General features: G+C 33.3%; 1 protein-coding gene across 3 annotated transcripts in view; it reads right to left on the bottom strand.

Annotated features, from left to right (window-relative positions):
* LOC114333043 (cGMP-dependent protein kinase, isozyme 1) overlaps positions 1 to 23,094 on the bottom strand; it is a 286,543-nt gene that overhangs the window by 191,236 nt on the left and 72,213 nt on the right. The window contains exon 1 of one of the 3 annotated variants that reach the window (XM_050641966.1): positions 2,909 to 2,924. The exons of the other annotated variants lie outside the window; for them this stretch is intronic. The gene's annotated coding sequence lies outside the window, so the exon portion shown is untranslated. Of the gene's footprint in view, positions 1 to 2,908; positions 2,925 to 23,094 lie in introns of those variants that run through there. 3 annotated transcript variants of the gene reach the window in all.

The following is a 23,094-nucleotide window of genomic DNA, read 5'->3' on the forward strand; positions in this document are numbered from 1 at the left end:
GCTTCACCCCTTGTAAGGGGTGAAAAAATATATGTTCAAAATAAGTTCGAAAATGGATTAAACGTCTAATTTTAAGCACCTTCTGTTCTACAGCATTTTTTAACCAAGTTAATACCTTTCGAGTTATTTTCGAGTAAATACCTTCACTTTTCAACAAAAAAAAAATACTTTTTTAGGCGGTTTTTAACAAATAACTCAAAAAGTAAGTATTTCATTGAAAAAAAGAGTTCTAAAAAATATAGCAAATTAAAAATTGAAAAAAATGATGTATGTATGAAATCTCTAGACCAGTAGAAACAAAGTTTTAGCTAATGAAAAATAGGTTCATATCTGTAAAATTTCAAAGTGAATTATTTCAACGTGAAATAACCTAAAAATCATGTACTTTTTGGAGAAAAATCATTACAACTTTTTTAAAGTGTTTAAAAAATATGCATATCTGTTTTTTTAAAAAGTAAGCAAGTTTAAAATGTAAGCAAGTTACGCTGAAAATAAAATTGATCTCTTTTTATTTTTGGTCAAAAAACTCGGGAAAGTCACCCCCTAATTACCATCTTAAATCAAATTAATCATTACCGCTTCATAAGTTACTTTGCTCATGTATTGTTTATATGATCTGTAAGTATCATCGGTTCAAAGGGCTTATTAAAAAAAATTTGGTTTTAAACTAAATCGGTTTTAATTTTTAATTTTGAAAAAATGTTTTTTTAAATAACTTAAAATTTATTAGTGTGACCAAAAATCACAAAGAGTAAAAAAATATAGTTTTTGCTGTTATGAATATTTTGGATTTTTTGCTTTTTTTGGAAGGCAAAAATTTGTTAAGATGTGGCTGTTCTAAATTTGCATACACTCGTGGTTATTGATTAGTTCAAGTCCTTTTAACTATAGCCCCTTCAAAAATAAGCACTTTAAACCGATGAAACTTACAGACATAAACGACACACACGAGTAAACAACATTGAAGTAAAATGATTAATTTCATTTTTGATGCTAATTAGAGGGAGACTTTCCCGAGTTTTTTTACCAAAAAAAAAAGAGATCAACTTTAGTTTCAGCGTAACTTGCTTACTTTTGATAATATAAACTTTTTTAAAAACAGATATACATATTCTTTTAAACACTTTAAAAAAGTTGTAATGATTTTTCTCCAAAAAGTGCATGATTTTTTGCTTATTTCACGTTGAAATAATTCACTTTGAAATTTGACGGATATGAACCTATTTTTCATTAGCTAGAACTTTGTTTCTACTGGGTCTAGACATTTCATGCATACATCATTTTTTTCAATTTTTTATTTGCTATATTTTTGTTAAAACTCTTTTCAATAAAATAATTACTTTTTGAGTTATTTGTCTAATTTGTATTTGAAAACCGCCTAAAAACGTGCTTTTTTTTTTGTTGTTGAAAAATGAAGGTATTTACTCGAAAATAACTCGAAAGGTATTAACTTAGTGAAAAAATGTTATAGAACAAAAGGTGCTTAGAATTAGACGTTTTATCCATTTCCGAACTTATTTTGAACATATATTTTTTCACCCCTTATAAGGGGTGAAACTCACCCCCAGGACAAAAACACACAGAGGCCCAATATCATTTTTATTTTTTAACATGTTATCTATGTGTTTACCAAATTTCATGTCAATCCAAGCGGTGCTTTAAAATTTAAAGCAAAAACCGTGATTCAATGTATTATAAGTTGCTAGCCGTTGCTAAGGGCAACCGACACAATAAATCACATTCGTAACGATAAATAAATCTCCACTACACTTTAAAATTAATTTTTAATGATTAAATTTAATTTTTGGTCAAAATAATTTTTATTTTAAGATAATATAAGTCATTCTTTAGTGAATGACTGTGAAATAATTTCTTACTTGTTATAAATAAAGTCACTAAGATTTAAGAAAACAAAAACAATTATCTCAGCTTCAGTTGGTAGTAGAAAATTTTTATTTGGTTTTGAATCTTTTTGTCTTAAGCAACAATATCCTGTAAGTTAGAAACTCATAGGATGTACAGGGGCGGCTTCAGTTCTAAATGTTTATAACGAAATTTGCCCCCTTATTTCAAACCCGAAATAAGAGGTTGAGAAATGTTATACGCATTTATTTATATAAGAATATGAAAACATAAGTCTTTAGAAGGAGAGTGGAGCTTGGATTAACTCTGTACGATTTTTTTTTTCAAAAAGTTATATCCTTGGGCATTTGACCTCTTGGGATAAACAAATTATAATATCTAAGCAACAAGTTCACCAATCGGGCACTACAATTTTTTTTATATTTAGTATTGAAAGCTCTTCATTTTAAAACCTAAAAAAATACATAAACTATTTTTACAATAAATAATGCAATTGCAGAAAACGGCCATTTTGTACTTTTCGTAGGCTGTTTTGCAATAACGTATTAACGAAATTAAACTTGCCATAGCGCAAATTTTAGGTTTTTTAATTTACTACAGGTTTCTATTTAAAAGTTTTTCTCTAAAATGAATATCCTAAGCTGCAAAATTAAAAATCTTTAAAAATTGCAAATTTAAAAAATGAAAATCGTCATAAATTAAAAACCGCACAAAATTTTTGGTTACATTTTAGTATAAGTTATTCCTGGCATCGTCCTTTACAACACCTGATCGGTTTTAAAAATTCCTGAATTATATCACGTTTTTTCACCCACAGCCTGGGGTATTCTTCCTGTAGGTCAACAATAACTAAAAAAGTAGTCAGCTAGCTGGATCTTTGAATGTCCCGAACATGGTCTATTTCTAGCGGATCACCCTGGAGTATTTGGGCTTTGGGAATGCCATTTGATGAACAAGATGATAAAAACTACTGAATGGGAAATATATGCGTAATTTTCCTCCTATGTACAGGGAAAAATTTAAAACTTATATAAAATATATTTACCTTCCACATAAACACATATTCTTTCACTTGCTGAACAATATAGAACAACAACTAGACGAAGAGAAGTTTAATTTAAAATTATTTTATTTTGTTGTTTTTGGCAGTTCCAGATAATTAACTCTTTTTATTGCACATTGTATCAAAAAACTCTCATAGTACGATTGTTTTTGTAGACAATTATTTATTTTAATTTTAATATTATCTTTGGAATAAGTTTTAAAACAAAGATTATGTAAAGGTCATTTGGAATATACATTCGCGATTTGTGTTTTATCTGGTTAAAATAGTTTTGTATTAATTGGTAGCATCTCGCTCGCAATCGCATTTTTGTTGATTCACTTGACATTGGATTTGGTGTAATTTCCGTGTATTTTCGTTCGTGTGGCAAATGAATATGCAATTATGAGTGCATGTGGAAATCTAATGTTACTAGACTGTATTTATATGCATTATGACAATAGGTTTTATAGACAAATCTTGGATAAAATAAAAGAAGTGAATACATCGTATATCAAAGTGTGTAAAGGTTTTTTATTTATGTGCCTACTGATGAGAGATTAATAAGTGTCGAAACCGGTAGAGGTGCTTGCTGCACTCTGTGATTGAACTAGAATATGATGCTACTGTAGTTTCGTGTTGTAACGAAATTGAAAGTGCTTATTCATTTTTAATTTACATGTTTACTCTGATTGGAGTACGAAGCGAACCATTCTCGTTAGAACTTTACCGCGCTGAGGGGATGGGACGTGAATTATAAATTGTAGAATTCCCTCATCTTCTTTAGTCTCAGCATCCGTTATGGCTTGCAAATTTTAGAAGCCTCGGACGTGTAACCAGTGAAGGTTCCCCTTGTTTTCAATCTGGTGGGATGTAGAATAATATTTTTGGTATTGTTTTATGTGCTATTAGATTGAAAACTTAGTCTTTTGCTAGCAGCTGCCGCTAGGGCATCCCTGCCATTTCGGTCGTTGCAATCCGTGACTACACGCCGGGGTTTGTCCTGGTTGAGTCAGAGAGAGTAGCATAATATGTGCCTCCTGATGAGAGACTAATAAGTTTCGAAACCGGTAGAGGTGCTTGCTGCACTCTCGGATTGAACTAGAATATGATGCGGCTGTAGTTTCGTGTTGTAACGAAATTGAAAATGCTTATTCATTTTTAATTTACATGTTTACTCTGATTGGAGTACGAAGCGAACCATTCTCGTTGGAACTTTACCGCGCTGAGCAGAAGAGACGTGAATTATAAATTATAAAATTCCCTCATATTCTTTAGTCTCAGCATCCGTTATGGCTTGCAAATTTTAGAAGCCTCGGAGGTGTAACCAGAGAAGGTTCACATTGTTTTGAATCTGGTATAATGTAGAGTAATATTTTTGGTATTATTTTATGTGCTATTAGATGGAAAACTTGGTCTTTTGCTAGAAGATGCCGCTAGGGCATCCCTGCCATTTCGTTCGTTGCAATCCGTGACTACACGCTGGGGTTTGTCCTGGTTGAGTCAGAGAGAGTAGCATAATATGTGCCTCCTGATGAGAGACTAATAAGTTTCGTAACCGGTAGAGGTGCTTGCTGCACTCTCTGATTGAACTAGAATATGATGCGACTGTAGTTTCGTGTTGTAAAGAAATTGAAAATGCTTATTCATTTTGGTACTTTATTTCCTTAGCTAAGCGCTTTCGACAAAATTGTCATCATCGGAGTTAATGGTCAATGTATATAAAAAGAAGTACTACTACTTAGAGTCGTGTGTGTGAGCATCGTGTTGAGCATTGGATATTATAAATTAATGTATTACACTAGATATGTAGATAAAATGCTTCAGTTGTCTATTGTGCAACTCCGGAGGAGGAAAAAACAAAAACATGAAAAACTGCCGCTCAAAAATTACAAACATATACAGTTTTTGTTCATGGCGTGAGTTTTCTTCACTAGTATGTCAACTATTTCTCTTCAGCTGTAAACGTTGGGTGAAAAGAAACCCACGCCATGAATAAAAATTGTATGTGTTTGTAATGTGTGAGCGGCAGTTTATCATGTTTTTGTTTTTTCCTCCTCCGGAGTTGTACAATAGACAACTGAAGCATTCAATCTACATATTGTAATACATTTATAATATCCAATGTTCAACACGATTCGAGAACTTTCCAGATACAAATAGGACTTTGACAGGAAGATAGCCCATCATGCCTTCTATCCAACATTACTCTAGAGAAAGCTATTAGAGAATCTGGAATAACAAGAAGAAGAATCATTATTAATAGTAGTGTACATCTACTAGTGTATGTAAGTATGCGCACGATAGTGATACCATAGCAAGAAGAAAGGCCGACTTGGTCCAATCGTTCACGTCATTGGAAACAGCAGAAAAAGATTGGGGTTACACAAAACTCTTTCAGGGTCGGCGCACCCACAATATACCACAAATAAATTGACTGAAATGGCCAGTGCTTCACATTTCGTACCGCATTTTCAATGATTTTCTATAATCCTACCCACTTAAGGTACAATTTGCTGCAACGTTTCTGCCTCTGGAAGAGTTAATACAAGTAAAACAAAGTATATGAAGGTGACAAATGGTAAGCAAGCTGCAAGCCCCGAAGATCTAACTGCTCGAACTTATAGTTTCGAAGATTAAAAGAGTTCATATACTTATCTAGGCTCACAAATAAACCAAAGTATCACAATAACTGCAGAAGTCAATAGACGTATATATCCCTTAACACTAGAAGCACCAGCATTTTTGCATACCTAGAAGCACCGGAGCGGTCAAGATGACGGGTATTAGAATTATTTTCTATCGCCAGACGTTTTTGTATCATTTTTTATTTGAAAAAACCTATAGAGAGTTTTTACGTACTATTAAAAGACATATTTAGTTAATTTAAATAAATTATTTAATTATTTAAGCACAATTTAAGCAGGAGCAAAATTTTTTAATTTTGCTTATACAAGATCTACACACAAAAATTTTACATAGGTATATGACAAATTTCACATGTTTTATTTTTGTTACAGTTCCCTGTTTGCCCCTGTCTACGTTTATTACTTAATTCAGGTGTTGTATCTCTGATTTGCACTAGAACATTTTTGATCATTTTTCTCTGGTACAATTGGTTTCCATGGTTAGCTCAAGTCTTCGTGTTTGAAAATTTTTGATTTGTATATTTCCATCTTTTCGTTTTTTATTGACGGATAAATATCCTTTATTGCTCAGGTTATTTTTATCAGCAGCAACACTGCTGGTATCCTTCTTTCGTAATACTTTTTATGCATCATGGCATTACTTCCTTTATTCATAAATGGCCCCATTAGATGGCTCTACTGAACTACATATTCCCCTAGAAGTTGATTGTCTGGTCGTTGTTCATCTATCCCTAGGTAAGGAAATCTGTTCAATTAATATTTGGACTAGACATTAGCTGTAAGCCAGAATTTAATTCCAAACTTATCAGATTTATACACCATATACTGGGTGAAGTGACATCTTGCCTTCGTGGGAAAAAGCTGTTCGCCAATAGATATATTTTAGACAGGTATAGGTACCTAGAGCAAAATATACAATTCTCAATAAGTGGGTTCCATGTTGCTGACGCAAGTGCAAATTTATCTGTTGATAATTGCTTAGATCTGGTACTTTCCTCCATAATAAGCACGGCATTTTTTATAAGTAGACATCAATATATTCAAAAAGTAATTACACTAATTACCTACCTGTAAAAGAGAAATTGTAATCCTTAAATGGATGTAGTAAAGTCCTAAATTATCAAGTTTCCAAAATAACTGTGAATAAATAATACAGACGGTCAAAAATAAAAAACAGTCAAAATGACTGCTCTGGTGCTTCTAGGTATAGATTAACACATCTCAAAAATTAATTACACTAAGTACCTGTAAAGGAGGAATTTTAATCCTCAGATATATCTAGGAAAAGTCCTAAATTATCAACTTTCTAAAGCAACTATGGATAGGTAATACAGAGAGTCAAATATAGAAAGCAGTCAAAATGACCGCTCTGTTGCTTCTAGTGTTAAATAAGGCATCTATGGATTAAAGAAACTTTTTACAACAAACTAATATACTCACAAATAGAACAAAAATATTGACAAATAGAAATATTATAAAGCCCGTCCTCACTTACGCGACAAAAACGTGGACGATGACAAAAAATTATGAAGAAAGTTCAGGCTGTTTTGGACGTAAGGTATAAAGTTCTCAGACATATTTAATAAAGGCGTACAGAAAAACCGATTATGGCGTAGACGCTATAATTTTGAGCTTTACCGCCTTTATAATAGTGAACCTAGTATCGGTAGGTCCATCAAAATAAACAACCTGAGGTGAGTAGGTCACTTAGAGAGAATAATCGAGATGGAGCAGTCAAAATGCATTTATAACCAAAGACCGGATGGACTGAGGAAAAAAGGTAGGCCCAGAGCATAATTTAAGTACCAGGTGGAAGATAACAGAGTATTAAGAGTACGAAATTGGAAAACCAAGGCGAAGGATAGGAAGGAATGGGAGCTGATTTTAAAACAGGCCAAGACCCACCAGGGGTTGTAAAGCCAATGATGATGATGATGCTGTAAAGGTCATTTGTAGACTTAGGCAAATATGCAAATAAAAAGTATGAAATATGCGTATAAATATGCAGTATTTTATGCAAAAATATGCAGTATTTTATGCAAAATATGCATATTTATCTAGAAATATGCATGTAATAAAAAATATTTACAATATTTTTTTATTTACAAAAATACTTACAATATTATAAATACATATCATATACAATTATTTTAACATTGAATAATTCTGGTAACAATAGATTATCAAATGATGTTCAAAATTTTCTAATAAAAACTTATGGCTTCTATCTGAATACATAATATATTTGTAAATAGAAAAACTTCTTTTGACATCAACTAATGTAACTGGAGCATTATTCAAATTTACTATAATAGATGGTTCTAAATTAAGTGGTTCAGAAAATGTCCCAGTAGTATGGTATAACTAGATCCAAACCCAGACATCCAAAGTGAAAGTTATCCTCCAACACCAAATTGTTCTATACGGTCCACATAATGCTCAGAAAAAAGTCACACCATTTTGAGCGACGGGTTTGGTGGGGGGGGGGGGGAGAGGGGGGAGAAATCGGTAAAATCGTAGTATTTTAAGTTTCTCGTCAATATTTCTAAAACTATGCGGTTTAGCATGAACAACCTTCTATACAAAAATGTTCTACATTCAATTTGAAACAAAAAAGGCCCCAAGCATAATGCTTCTAAAATGAACGGTTCCAAAGTTACGGAGGTAGTATAGTATAATTGGTCCAAAAAAGGCCTAACCCAGACATTAAAAGTAAAAGTTTTCCTCCAACACCAAATTGTTCTATATGGTCCAGATATTCTTCAGTAAAAAGTTACACCGTTTTGAGCGTCCAGTTTGGGAGGGAGATGGGGAGAAATCGGTAAATTAGTAGTTTTTTTTATATTTCTCGTCAATATTTCTAAAAATATGCATTAGCGTAAACAATGTTCTATACAAAAATGTTCTACATCAAATTTAAAACAAAGAAGGTCCTATACATAATTGTTATAAAATCAACGATTCCAGAGTTACGGAGGGTGAAAAGTGGAGGTTTTCGATACTTTTTATATTTTTTGGGCAATTTATAATATTTTTACGGATTGAAAGAAATTTTCTTTAACAGGATTTGCTATTTCAGTGGCCGATGCTATTTTAGTGATAAGCTTTTGAAGAAACGTCAACCTCACCACCCAAAATCATCATCAATTGCCCAAAAAATATAAAAAGTATCGATAACCTCCATATTTCACCCTCCGTAACTCTAGAACCGTTGATTTTATAACAATTATGGATACGACCATTTTTGTTTTAAATCCTATGTAGAACGTTTTTGTATAGAACATTGTTTACTCTTAAACATAGTTTTAGAAATATTGACGAAAAACCTAAAAAAACTACTAATTTACCGACTTCTTCCCCATCTCCCCCTAAACTGGACGCACAAAATGGTGTAACTTTTTACTGAACAATATGTGGACCAGATAGAACAATTTGGTGTTGGAAGAAAACTTTTATTTTGGATGTATGGGTTAGGCATTTTTTTGGACAAATTATACAATACTACGTCCGTAACTTTGGAACCGTTCATTTTAGAAGGATTATGTATAAGGCCTTTTTTATTTCAAATTTAATGTAGAACATTTTTGTATAGAATGTTGTTCATGCTAAACCTCTTAGTTTAAGAAATATTGACGAAAAACGTAAAAAACTACGAATTTACCGACTTCTCCCTCCTCCTCCCCCCAAACCCGACGCTCAAAAAAGTGTGACTTTTTTCTGAAGATTATATGGACCATATAGAACAATTTGGTGTTGGAGGATAACTTTCACTTTGGATGTCTGGGTTATGTCATTTTTTGAATCAATTCTATCATACTACAGCTAGTACTTAAACCACTTCAGAAAGAACCTGGTAACCACTATTTTTTTCCATGGTTACTTTAAATTTTTGAAAAATTTCCTTTCTAATAGTACTGTTAACGTTTTGATACAATGACTCAAATTCTTTTATTAAAATTGTACTCTCTAGCAATGATAATTTGGAGGATTCAAGTTGAGTTATAGTTTTCTGGACAAAACTATAATTTGATTTTATGAATGACAGTTGCTGTTGGAGGATGTTATTTTGGAAGGCTTGCTTAGATTTCAATAAAGATTGGCAACTATCATCCGTTAAAAGGTTAATTATTTTTTTAAATCAACAAAATGATCAGCTTAGAAATTAGCTGCTTCCAACCATGTTCCCCAACATGTTAAAATGGGTTTCGGTGGCAGTGGAACAGCAGGAAGCATATCTCTGTAACATTGTATTCTTACAGGTAATTTCAGGAATACCTTTTTGACGCTCGCTATTAAACTATTAACTAGTGGAAATTTTTTTCTTACTTCCTCCTCAACTCTGTTTATTCCATGCGCTAAACAAATGACATGTATTAAGTTTGGATAAAATATTTTTAAATTTTGTCCTGCTTTCACCATATATGGTGCGGCATCAGATAAAATAAGCAAAAATTTATCATTAGGCACAGCAGCAGGAAGAAAAAAGTTTGCTAATGCTTCTTGTAAAAACCGTGATATTGTTGGAGCGTTGGTTTTTTCCACTTGCTTACAGGAAATTAAATACGATTTTGGAAAAGTTTTATCGCTAATTACACCAATCAATAAGTGTACAATGTATCGTCCTGACGAGTCAGTATGTAAAAGTAATTATTATCTATTTCGGCTTTTATGTTGTGGATAACTGAGGAGTATAACAAATTGACATTATTTCTCTTTAGAGTTCGTTCACTGGGAATGTTTTGTTTCCAATATTTTTTTGAAAAAGAACTAAAGTTTTCATTGAATAATTTTGAAAGCGGTATATTAGAAGATACTAATGCACGACACAAGTCTTCGTTAAAAGTTTGTTGTTCGGTTTGTTTTTGGGAACTTGACTGAAAGCACTTGGACACTGAAGGTTGATATTTTTCACCGGATGTGGTTTTTACTTTTTTAGCTAAATGTTTCGCGGTTCTGACAAGCTGATCTGTTTGAATTTTTTTTTCAGATGAAATCTAAAAAGAATATAAATATTCTATAGTTGTACCCATTTTTAAAATCTAAGATTATAGAAATAAACTAAAACTGAACCGATTTTGAATAACAATTAAAATATTTACATTCAATCAAATAAAAATCGGTGTAGTAATCTTGAAAATGTCAAGAAATGACTGTGCAAGAAGAAAAAACCCCCAAATATTTACAAGAGGCTCTTGGTCTTTTCTGTTTACATTTAAAGAAAAAATACTCTGAGCATAAATTAAAATCACTTAATTAATTAAGTCTAATATATGATATGTTTTTGTTTTTAGCAAAATTAAAGCAAACTATGCTATTGTTAAAAAAAATGTTAGCGACCTTTCAGTAGACTATTGAATGATTTGAATTTTAAATAGGTATCCTATTTTTTATTGCAAGGAGTTTAAAAAATGCTTGAAACAAGAAAAAATACATCGATTTATTGCGAACTAAACTTGTGTCGGTACTTTTCTTAAATATAATCTCCAATTTTAAAACCTTTCTTTGTACCACCGTGTAAATTTTTAAAATAAAATAAAAAATAATACGTATATTCTTACGGTTTTAACACGAGCAAAAACTTTATCCATATCCATAGATAGCTCTTTGTAAGGTTTTATCCAAGTTGAAACATTGCTTATTTTCGGCATTTTCAAAGCACAATAATTATTCACAATTAGAAATACACGTTGTTTACGCCTCCAATTTTACAACAAAAGTGAAAGCAAGTGAAACTGACCGCCAAAATAAAAATTTTTACCTAGAGACATAAACTGGCAAACACAAACCCTTAATTCCAGGATAAAACGTGACAAAACTATAAGCCGCTGTCTTTTATTAGTTACTATACCAAGAATTTGAATACCAAGTGATTATAAAACAAAATTAAATATTGGCAGTTTCAAGCTATCTGTAAGTTTGAATATAAAAATATATAGTTAACACCAAATTTTCAAATTTTATGCACTTTATGCTCACTTTTACAAAAATATGCAAAATTTGACATTTTTGCATTTTGTATGCATTATATTATGCAAAATATGCAATTTGCATATTTGCCTAAGTCTAGTCATTTGAAATACACATTCTCGATTTATCTTTTATCTGGTTAAAATAGTTCTGTATTTGGTAGTATCTCGCTCGCAATCGCATTTTTGTTGATTCACTTGACATTGGATTTGATGTAATTTTCGTATATTTTCGTTCGTGAGGCAAATTAATGTGCAATTATGAGTGCATGTGGAAATCTAATGTTACTAGATTGTATTTATATGCATAACGAGAATAGTTTTATATTCACAAATCTTGGATAAAATAAAAAATCATTTTATTACAAAAAGTAAATACAATTATTTCCCTAACAAGTGCGGAAAGTGATACTTTCCCGCACGAGACTGCCGTTGATCCGAACCACGCGATAGCGGAGTTTGGGCAAGCAGTTGAGGAATACAATTAAGGAATAAAGCTTCGCTAGTTTTGTCTATCTATCATCTATCAGGTGACTGAGGTGAGATAAGATATCTCTTCAAGATACTATAAAATCGGGAAAACATTAATCGGGTCGCAGAAGAACATCATAGATGCGACACTGAGAAAATGATTTTGCTGCACCATAAATTATTTATCTAGATTCACTACCCACGGACAAATAGATCAATTATTACCAAGACAGTCTTGTATTTTCAATCTTCTATACGAGCAGCGCAGCAAGAAAATCTCAACCTTTTAGTAAATATACTACGCTTTAAGGTACTAGTACACTTTAGAAGATCAAAAATAAGCATTTTTTAAGATTTTTTTTCTCAGAACCTTTATTATAAATGAACATAAACTTTTTACATATTGATATCTAACTCTTAGAGACTACAAAAAATATATCTTTTTTCATTTATGCATGTACACTAATATTGTAGATGGCGCCAAAGTCGAGGCCTAGAAAAGTAGTAGTTCCGATAGCGGACAGTCAACCTTAGGATTATATCTGAAACCAAAAAATCGTACGGCATTTGAAAAGGAAGGTTTCTTACGTGACAATTTACCACCGTTAGTGAAAAATTCTCCCAAAAAAATTTACGGAAATTTGAAAAATTTTGTGAAAAAATCGCCTGTTTCTTCAGTTTTTCATGGTTAAAAAATATACCTATATTTTTTTATTTTTTGGTCAAATTGTGACCAAATCCTGAGTATTTCCACCATCGGAACTATTCTTTTCAAGGCCTTGACTTTTGCGCCCTCTACAATATTAGTGTACGTGCATAAATGAAAAATTATATATTTTTTTGTACTTTCTGGAGAGTTATATAATATATTAATATGTAAAAAGTTTTATGTTCATTTTTAATAAAAGTTTTGAGAAAAAATATCTTGAAAAAATGCTTATTTTTGGTCTTTTAAAGTGTACTAGTAATAACAAATATAATATGTATAACGGACAATGCTGGGATATATATAGTGAAATCACTCTATTTCTAAGAATAGAAACCGACATAATAATCTAAGCCAGGGCTTCCCAAACTTATTCGTACTGTGACGCCCTTGAGACTTTACAATTTCTTTGCGACGCCCGTCAACCCAACCCCCAATAAAATTTACCAATTTTAGTAAGTACTAGCCTAGTACCAGGTTATAGTTATAACAAAAAAAACTATTTGAACATTTATATTTATATTAAAAATTAACAACGAAATAAAAAAATAGGCCCAAAAATAAAAAGGGATATTTTTTATGTAACTGTCTGGTTAACGTGACGGATGTGCTTGCTTTTCTGAGCACAGCTTATGAAACCGGGGCTCCAATTTGGAAATTGCCACTCTCATTTCTTTTTCTAAGTTTATGTTTGACCTGTACTTGTTTTTAATTACTGTCACTGCAGAAAATTCCGTTTCACACAAATACGAAGTCACAAATGGTAATAAAACCTTTAATGTTGCAGTGCTGATGGCATGATCTTCATGAGAAACTGAGCTCCAAAATTCAAACAGTGTGTTCTTTTCGTAATGAAGCTTTAGGCTGGAATCAGAGGACAATTCTGTCAGTTGTTCTTCTTCCTCTGTTGAAAGTGTCGATAACAGGTTTGTTCCAACACGACCGAGAACCGTCACGAAATGCTAACGCTCCTGCGCAGTGAACAAAATCCGTTCCCACAAAAATATGATCGTCATCGGATCGTCCTTCCCACTGTTCCAACAAGAATTGTGATCTTTCGGTGACGGTTTCGTGACGATCATTTCAGTAATCGGGCCATAATCGGGCAAATGCATGTGCTGTGTGCTGGTTGGACTGACTTGCGCACTAGGATTTAATTCTTTAAATTTTTTGAGCCTTGCAAATTTTGAGCCTTTTTGCAAATCGAAAACGGGAATCGTGATCGACTAAAAGCACACAAGCTGTCACCAACAAAAATGACAAATGATAATGATAAATAAATCAGTTATCAGTCAGATAACCGTTCCAACATCGGTTTCCAAATTACCGTCATGAGACGATAAGTGGGCGATACAATTACGAACATGCGCAAAACAAATGGTACAAGTAGTTTCGTGACGGTTTCTGGACCGTCCAAAAGTTCATGTTGGAACAAACCTCGTGGATAACTGGAAAGGGTTTCTGACCCAGTCATATTACTCCAGATCTTCGGGAAAATATTTCTCAAAGTGTTCGCTCAATGATAAAAAGTGTTGTGTAAACATATTTTTTAAAGAGGGATCGAGGATTTCTATCGAGTTTTCTTGTAGAATACCTTGTAAAGCAGGGAAACAGTACATTTCTTGATCTTCCAATTTTCTCTTCCATAAGAGCACCTTATTCTGAAACCCAGTAATTTTATCTGCCAATTGCAGGATATGAGTGTTGTAATAAATATATTTCCTGTATTAAAATTCCGCTCTGACACGCGACGCCCCTGGGATAACTCGGCGACGCCCCAGGGCATCGCGACGCAAAGTTTGGGAAGCCCTGATCTAAGCATTGAAGAAAACCTCATCAACATAATGCAATTATGAGGTTATCGGAGGTATTGAGTTTGAAGTGAGCATATGAGTATGTGTTTTCTTCTTCCTTAAGTTCCATTTTCTATCAAAGGTTTTGCATTCAAAGTTTCATTCCCTCAATTTTTTAGGTCAGGATATTCTTCGTATTCCCTCATTTCGCTTTCTTCGAATTTTGCCTTGCATAGTAACTTATAATAATGAGTATCTTTGTCCTCTCATCTCATGTCCTAAGTAGTCAAGTTTTCGTCTTTTGATAGTTCATGTTATTTTCGCTTCATTATACCTATCCTTCACCTATCCTTCGAGATACTTCTACGTTTGACATTCTTTGAATCCATGAAAATCGTAGGATTCTTCTGTAACACCAAAAATCAAAGGCGGCCAATTTACTCAGATGTACTTGTTTTAGTGGCCAAGTTTCTTAGTCATAAAGAAGAGTAGAGAACACGTAACATCGAAACATCCTTAGTTCTAACCTTATCTACCGACAACATATATAATCTTTTTTAGTTTAATAAATAATGATGCACGTGATATTTAAATACATGTATTAATTCCTTTGGTTTGGTCTATATTTGTAGACCCAGTGGCGTAGCGTAAGTGTCGGCCAACCGGGGTGGAAGACAATTTTGCCACCCTCTTATTTAGGTATTTTAATTTATTTTATACTATACATTACATATATTAATTATACATAACTTTTCGGCGAGAACAGTCATCATTATTTTGCATTATACAGGTTGGATTTTAAATAAAAAAGTTTATCTAGGTTTTACAATCACGTTTATTAATACAAAAATTCTTTTACTTTAACCAATTGGATACATTTATAGAACTTAGGCACCTATCACTTAAGATTATGTACACCTTGACGATCGACAAAATTAATTAAAATCAATTTGTAATTAGAACTAGAACGATACTATAATGTTATATTTTTATCTTTATTGAAAAGTAATATCAGTATTTGTTAGAATTAAAAACAAAACTTCCGTCTTCAATTAAAAATTTATACGTCTACTTTTTTTAAGAGCAGTCTTTTATTGCACCGTCAATGTCTATCGCATCACACACCTCTTGCTCAATAGACAAAATAGCTAAATTAGTTAGATCTTAAATAATTTTTAATCAATTTTAAATTGAAAAACTCCTCTCACAGCTGGCATTGCTTATAGTTTATAGCAACTGTGAAAAATATTCGGAATATTATTAAAACATTGTAGGTCTGGATCCCGCGTATGAAAAAAAAGTTGATTAATAGCAAGCTGAAAATTTGTTAATAGCTTACGCGTGTCTAGTCGGACAAACTTTTATATATGGGAACACTGGAACAGGGGAAGTTTTAATTTTGGAACAGGTCAAAAATTTGGAATGGTCACACCACGAAAACGGCACATTTATTTTTTCCGACAGAACAGACTTAAACTCTTCGAACAGAGATTAAACTCTCATGCAAAAATCAGACTGCTATTTATCACCAAATGGGCGTTTTAATGAGTGGAACATGTAGAATATGTCAAATACCAGGAATTATGACAGGTGATAAATATCAGTCTGATTTTTGCATGAGAGTTTATTCTCTGTTCGGAGAGTTTAAGTCTGTTCTGTCGGACAAAATAAATGTGCCGTTTTCGTGGTGTGACCGTTCTAAATTTTTAACCTGTTCCACAATTAAAACTGCCCCTGTTACAGTGTTCCCATATATCAAAGTTTATCCGACTAAACACCCTTAAGCTATTAACAAATTTTCAGCTTGCTATTAATCAACTTTTTTTCATACGCGGGATCCAGACCTATTGGGCAGAGTATTCCAGCTTGGATTTAACAATAAATTTAAATAATTCAAGTGAGTCTGATACACAATTATACCTGTTCGTCCCAAGAAAATAGCCGCAACTATTTTCTCCACTCGAACGCACACTGTCCACGCTGCGCTCAAAGCCACCTCCTGACCGCCGACGAGGGACGCAGGTTCGCCTGTCGTTGTACAATGGTTTCTAGGGAGACTGGTCGAGAGCAAAGCACGGACAGTACACGTAAATGTCTATGGAACCAACAACAATCCATCAAACTTTCTTCTCTGTTGACTTCTTAGCCTTCTGGACACCACCGTCCGGCATAACCCAGGATCCAAGAACACCAGGACACGGCGCTTGCCCCAGTGTGTTTTTCGGACTGTTTGCTTTTGCTGCCAACACAATACATTCACCTCAAACCCTGAAGGGGACAAAATCCTAAACGGGGAAGCACATTGAACGCATTTCTTCTAAACATTATCTAGACAAGCAAATCAAACAATGTGGCTGGCCGTGAGTCTGAATTAATCAATTTCGTTGCCTGTAGTAGCAACGAAAGTCCGCAATCGAAGTTTTTATAGTCCAGAAAGCCACTGCGCATCCGCTAGGAAAAATATTCGAATTCGGATTTTTTGCACAATCTTACTCAAAAAGGACTCCTTTTAACAAATTTGCATGTTGCCAGGACCAAAAGGTGGTCAAAAATTTTTTAAACGTTTTTTTTTTGTTTTTTTCCTAAAATTATTTTTTTTTGCATGGAAAAAAGTTTTTTTAGGTTTTTTGGATCATTCCAAAGAGAAAAGGTCTTTAGTGACTTTTCTCTAAAAATGATAGTTTTTGACATATAAGCGATTAAAAATTGAAAAATTGCGAAATCGGCCATTTTTAACCCTCAAAAACTATGTGAAAAACTGAAAATTTGAATGTTGCCAAGGTAGGTAGATATTCTTTAAACATCGATTGATGAAATCCCGAGGAGTTTTTTGCAGTACAATATTCAAAACTCCTTTGTTTTTTAATTGCTAATCAAGCGTGTGCGACACTATTTTCCACCGACAGTATGGTGCAAATGAAAGGAATAAATTCGTTATTTCGTAAACCGGCGGCTTTGAGGAAAAGTCCCGAAACAGGTCGATTTTTATTTTTAAGTTATGATATTGTGGCATATATGGTATACTAGTGACGTCATCCGTCTGGGCGTGATGACGTAATCGATGATTTTTTTTAATGAGGATAGGGGTCCTGTGGTAGCTCATTTGAAAGGTTCTTCAATTCTCTATTCAGTAATGTAAACATTTACATAATTATTTATACAGGGTGTCCTTCTACTTCTTTTTTGTCAAATAATTTAATTTAATAAAAATTTTTTGGACACCCTGTATAAATAATTATATTAATAGGAAAACGAAAAGCCCTAGATACAAAGTTAACTACTTTTTAAACAATTAGAATAATTGAAATAAAAATATAATAAACAATATTTTAAATCCAAGACTTTTCGTTAATAAACTGCTTTCTGGCTGCATCCCATATCTCCGGATTTTACAATATATAATCACATAGAGACGACGAAATAGGAGAAAGCAAATAGAGGACACTTAGGCCACGCATTTACCTTCTCTTCGTCTAGGAAAAGGACCGAAAGACAGTTTCTAAATACTCACAAATTGAGTAAAAATGAAAAAGATAAAAAAGGGTTCAAGGCAGGTTTTGTTTATATTCGATTCAGAGTTGGACTACCATCTCCATATAGTAACTATTTCAGCATCCTTATGCATCATCAGTGAAGATTATGCAGTCACAACTCTGAAGGGAATACAAACATTCTGCCTCTTTTAAAGCAAACCATCGCGATGCGATGAACCCGCCTTTTGAGACGCAATACAGCGACATCTCTCGTATTACGAGGAAAACGAAAAGCCCTAGATACAAAGTTTACTACTTTTTAAACAATTAGAATAATTGAAATAAAAATATAATAAACAATATTTTAAATCCAAGACTTTTCGTTAACCCGCCGTTACACGCGTCTTCTATTGTGACGTGGTTGCACGCGTATGAGCGTCGCCCTCACCTACATAAATTCGACTTATTTCGAGAAAGAATGACTGTCAACATTTATAAATATAAAATGGGTTGTACTCACATATTATAGAAAGTCTCGTAAACCAATTTTTTTTATTAATTTAACAAAACAAAAGTAAAAATAATATAGATCAAAAGCAAGTTTTCTTAATTTTCAATTTCAGCAAGCCACTGAAGAAATTAACGTTCTTTACGCGAATTCATTTTACTAAAAATACAAATTAAAATTAACAACTGTTCTGAAGCTATTTCTTTGTGGCATTTATGTAATTATTAATATTTTCTATTTTGATAACGACGTCCGAGGTGGATTTCGAAACGCCAATAAAATCAATTTTTCAAGTTAAATTGTGGCTTATTTCCCAATTAGAATAGGTAAATTTAAAAATGGGTTCTTAACCAGTGGCGCACCTAGAATTTTCCTCTGGGGGAGGGGGGTTTGCTTATGCACTGAAAGTTTTTTGTATTATTTGTGAAAGACAAGTTACATTTTCCTACCTTCTTTTATATATATTTTTATATGCTCTGGGTGGGATTTTAACCCCCAACCCCCCCTCGGTGTGCCACTGTTCCTAACCTAATCCAAACAATAATATTTTAATTAAACCTACCTAAATATTAAATAAAAACCTAAAAGTTTCTTTGAGATAACAGAAACGTGATTTCACCGTGATTGCACGCGCAGTGAGGAATTCCCTCACTTGAAGAGGGATGTCTCTTCTTTCAACTATCACACAGCACACTGACCGTGACCGTCTGAAATATTCTAAAACATTTTCATACCCTCTCATGAACCATGCTAAAGGCATTCCTGGGTGCTTAAGGTTATCGTATTAGTTTACACAATTTCATTGCTTATAAACAAATATGGTGAGGGATTCCCTCATAGCGCGTGTAATGGCGGGTTAATAAACTGATTTCTGGCTGCATCCCATATCTCCGGATTTTACAATATATAATCACATAGAGACGACGAAATAGGAGAAAGCAAATAGAGGACACTTAGGCCACGCATTTACCTTCTCTTCGTCTAGGAAAAGGACCGAAAGACAGTTTCTAAATACTCACAAATTGAGTAAAAATGAAAAAGATAAAAAAGGGTTCAAGGCAGGTTTTGTTTATATTCGATTCAGAGTTGGACTACCATCTCCATATAGTAACTATTTCAGCATCCTTATGCATCATCAGTGAAGATTATGCAGTCACAACTCTGAAGGGAATACAAACATTCTGCCTCTTTTAAAGCAAACCATCGCGATACGATGAACCCGCCTTTTGAGACGCAATACAGCGACATCTCTCGTATTACGAGGAAAACGAAAAGCCCTAGATACAAAGTTTACTACTTTTTAAACAATTAGAATAATTGAAATAAAAATATAATAAACAATATTTTAAATCCAAGACTTTTCGTTAATAAACTGCTTTCTGGCTGCATCCCATATCTCCGGATTTTACAATATATAATCACATAGAGACGACGAAATAGGAGAAAGCAAATAGAGGACACTTAGGCCACGCATTTACCTTCTCTTCGTCTAGGAAAAGGACCGAAAGACAGTTTCTAAATACTCACAAATTGAGTAAAAATGAAAAAGATAAAAAAGGGTTCAAGGCAGGTTTTGTTTATATTCGATTCAGAGTTGGACTACCATCTCCATATAGTAACTATTTCAGCATCCTTATGCATCATCAGTGAAGATTATGCAGTCACAACTCTGAAGGGAATACAAACATTCTGCCTCTTTTAAAGCAAACCATCGCGATGCGATGAACCCGCCTTTTGAGACGCAATACAGCGACATCTCTCGTATTACGAGGAAAACGAAAAGCCCTAGATACAAAGTTTACTACTTTTTAAACAATTAGAATAATTGAAATAAAAATATAATAAACAATATTTTAAATCCAAGACTTTTCGTTAATAAACTGCTTTCTGGCTGCATCCCATATCTCCGGATTTTACAATATATAATCACATAGAGACGACGAAATAGGAGAAAGCAAATAGAGGACACTTAGGCCACGCATTTACCTTCTCTTCGTCTAGGAAAAGGACCGAAAGACAGTTTCTAAATACTCACAAATTGAGTAAAAATGAAAAAGATAAAAAAGGGTTCAAGGCAGGTTTTGTTTATATTCGATTCAGAGTTGGACTACCATCTCCATATAGTAACTATTTCAGCATCCTTATGCATCATCAGTGAAGATTATGCAGTCACAACTCTGAAGGGAATACAAACATTCTGCCTCTTTTAAAGCAAACCATCGCGATGCGATGAACCCGCCTTTTGAGACGCAATACAGCGACATCTCTCGTATTACGAGGAAAACGAAAAGCCCTAGATACAAAGTTTACTACTTTTTAAACAATTAGAATAATTGAAATAAAAATATAATAAACAATATTTTAAATCCAAGACTTTTCGTTAATAAACTGCTTTCTGGCTGCATCCCATATCTCCGGATTTTACAATATATAATCACATAGAGACAACGAAATAGGAGAAAGCAAATAGAGGACACTTAGGCCACGCATTTACCTTCTCTTCGTCTAGGAAAAGGACCGAAAGACAGTTTCTAAATACTCACAAATTGAGTAAAAATGAAAAAGATAAAAAAGGGTTCAAGGCAGGTTTTATTTATATTCGATTCAGAGTTGGACTACCAACTCTATTTCAGAGGACTAAGTGTCCTCTATTTGCTTTCTCCTATTTCGTCGTCTCTATGTGATTATATATTGTAAAATCCGGAGATATGGGATGCAGCCAGAAAGCAGTTTATTAACGAAAAGTCTTGGATTTAAAATATTGTTTATTATATTTTTATTTCAATTATTCTAATTGTTTAAAAAGTAGTAAACTTTGTATCTAGGGCTTTTCGTTTTCCTCGTAATACGAGAGATGTCGCTGTATTGCGTCTCAAAAGGCGGGTTCATCGCATCGCGATGGTTTGCTTTAAAAGAGGCAGAATGTTTGTATTCCCTTCAGAGTTGTGACTGCATAATCTTCACTGATGATGCATAAGGATGCTGAAATAGTTACTATATGGAGATGGTAGTCCAACTCTGAATCGAATATAAACAAAACCTGCCTTGAACCCTTTTTTATCTTTTTCATTTTTACTCAAATTGTGAGTATTTAGAAACTGTCTTTCGGTCCTTTTCCTAGACGAAGAGAAGGTAAATGCGTGGCCTAAGTGTCCTCTATTTGCTTTCTCCTATTTCGTCGTCTCTATGTGATTATATATTGTAAAATCCGGAGATATGGGATGCAGCCAGAAAGCAGTTTATTAACGAAAAGTCTTGGATTTAAAATATTGTTTATTATATTTTTATTTCAATTATTCTAATTGTTTAAAAAGTAGTAAACTTTGTATCTAGGGCTTTTCGTTTTCCTCGTAATACGAGAGATGTCGCTGTATTGCGTCTCAAAAGGCGGGTTCATCGCATCGCGATGGTTTGCTTTAAAAGAGGCAGAATGTTTGTATTCCCTTCAGAGTTGTGACTGCATAATCTTCACTGATGATGCATAAGGATGCTGAAATAGTTACTATATGGAGATGGTAGTCCAACTCTGAATCGAATATAAAGAAAACCTGCATTGAACCCTTTTTTATAATTATATTAATGTTTATATTACTGAATAGAGAATTGAATAACCTTTCAAATGAGCTAGCACACGGCCCCTGTCCTCATTTAAAAAAATCATCGATTACGTCATCACGTCCAGATGGATGACGTTACTAGTATACCCTATATGCCACAATATCATAACTTAAAAATAAAAATCGACCTGTTTCGGGATTTTTTCTTAAAGTCGCCGGTTTACGAAATAACGAATTTATTCCTTTCATTTGCACCATACTTTCGGTGGAAAATAGTGTCGAGCACGCTTGATTAGCAATTAAAAAACGAAGGAGTTTTGAATATTGTACTGCAAAAAACTCTTCAGGATTTCATCAATCGATGTTTAAAGAATATCTACCTACCTTGGCAACATTCAAATTTTCAGTTTTTCACATAGTTTTTGAGGGTTAAAAATGGCCGATTTCGCAATTTTTCAATTTTTAATCGCTTATATGTCAAAAACTATCATTTTTAGAGAGAAGTCACTAAAGACCTTTTCTGTTTGGAATGATCCAAAAAACCTAAAAAAAAATTTTTCCATGCAAAAAAAATTATTTTAGGAAAAAAACAAAAAAAAAACGTTTAAAAAATTTTTGACCACCTTTTGGTCCTGGCAACATGCAAATTTGTTAAAAGGAGTCCTTTTGAGTAAGATTGTGCAAAAAATCCGAATTAGAATATTTTTCCTAGCGGATGCGCAGTGGCTTTCTGGACTATTATAGCTTAAACCCTGCTCATCAATTTCGTCAGATAGTGTACATTTCTACACTCAGTGTTGTCTGGATCTAATAATATAGCCGTAGATAAACAAACTTATCCGTTAAATTCTGTAGCCGTTGAAAACGCTCACGAATTTCTACAATAACCATCTAAAGAAGAAAACAGCTTTCGTCTCAAGTCTCAACTCATTTTCACAAGACAAGTTGGTACCTCTAGTTCCGTCATCAAAAATATGCTTTCTTGTTATGCGCCTCCGAGGTTTTATGGAAATTCCAAGTTCTTCACAGAGATTTTTGCATAACCTACAGCGCCATTTGCCCATTCC

This window comes from Diabrotica virgifera, chromosome 1 (genome assembly GCF_917563875.1).
Source record: "Diabrotica virgifera virgifera chromosome 1, PGI_DIABVI_V3a".
In the NCBI taxonomy this organism is placed as follows: domain Eukaryota; kingdom Metazoa; phylum Arthropoda; class Insecta; order Coleoptera; family Chrysomelidae; genus Diabrotica; species Diabrotica virgifera.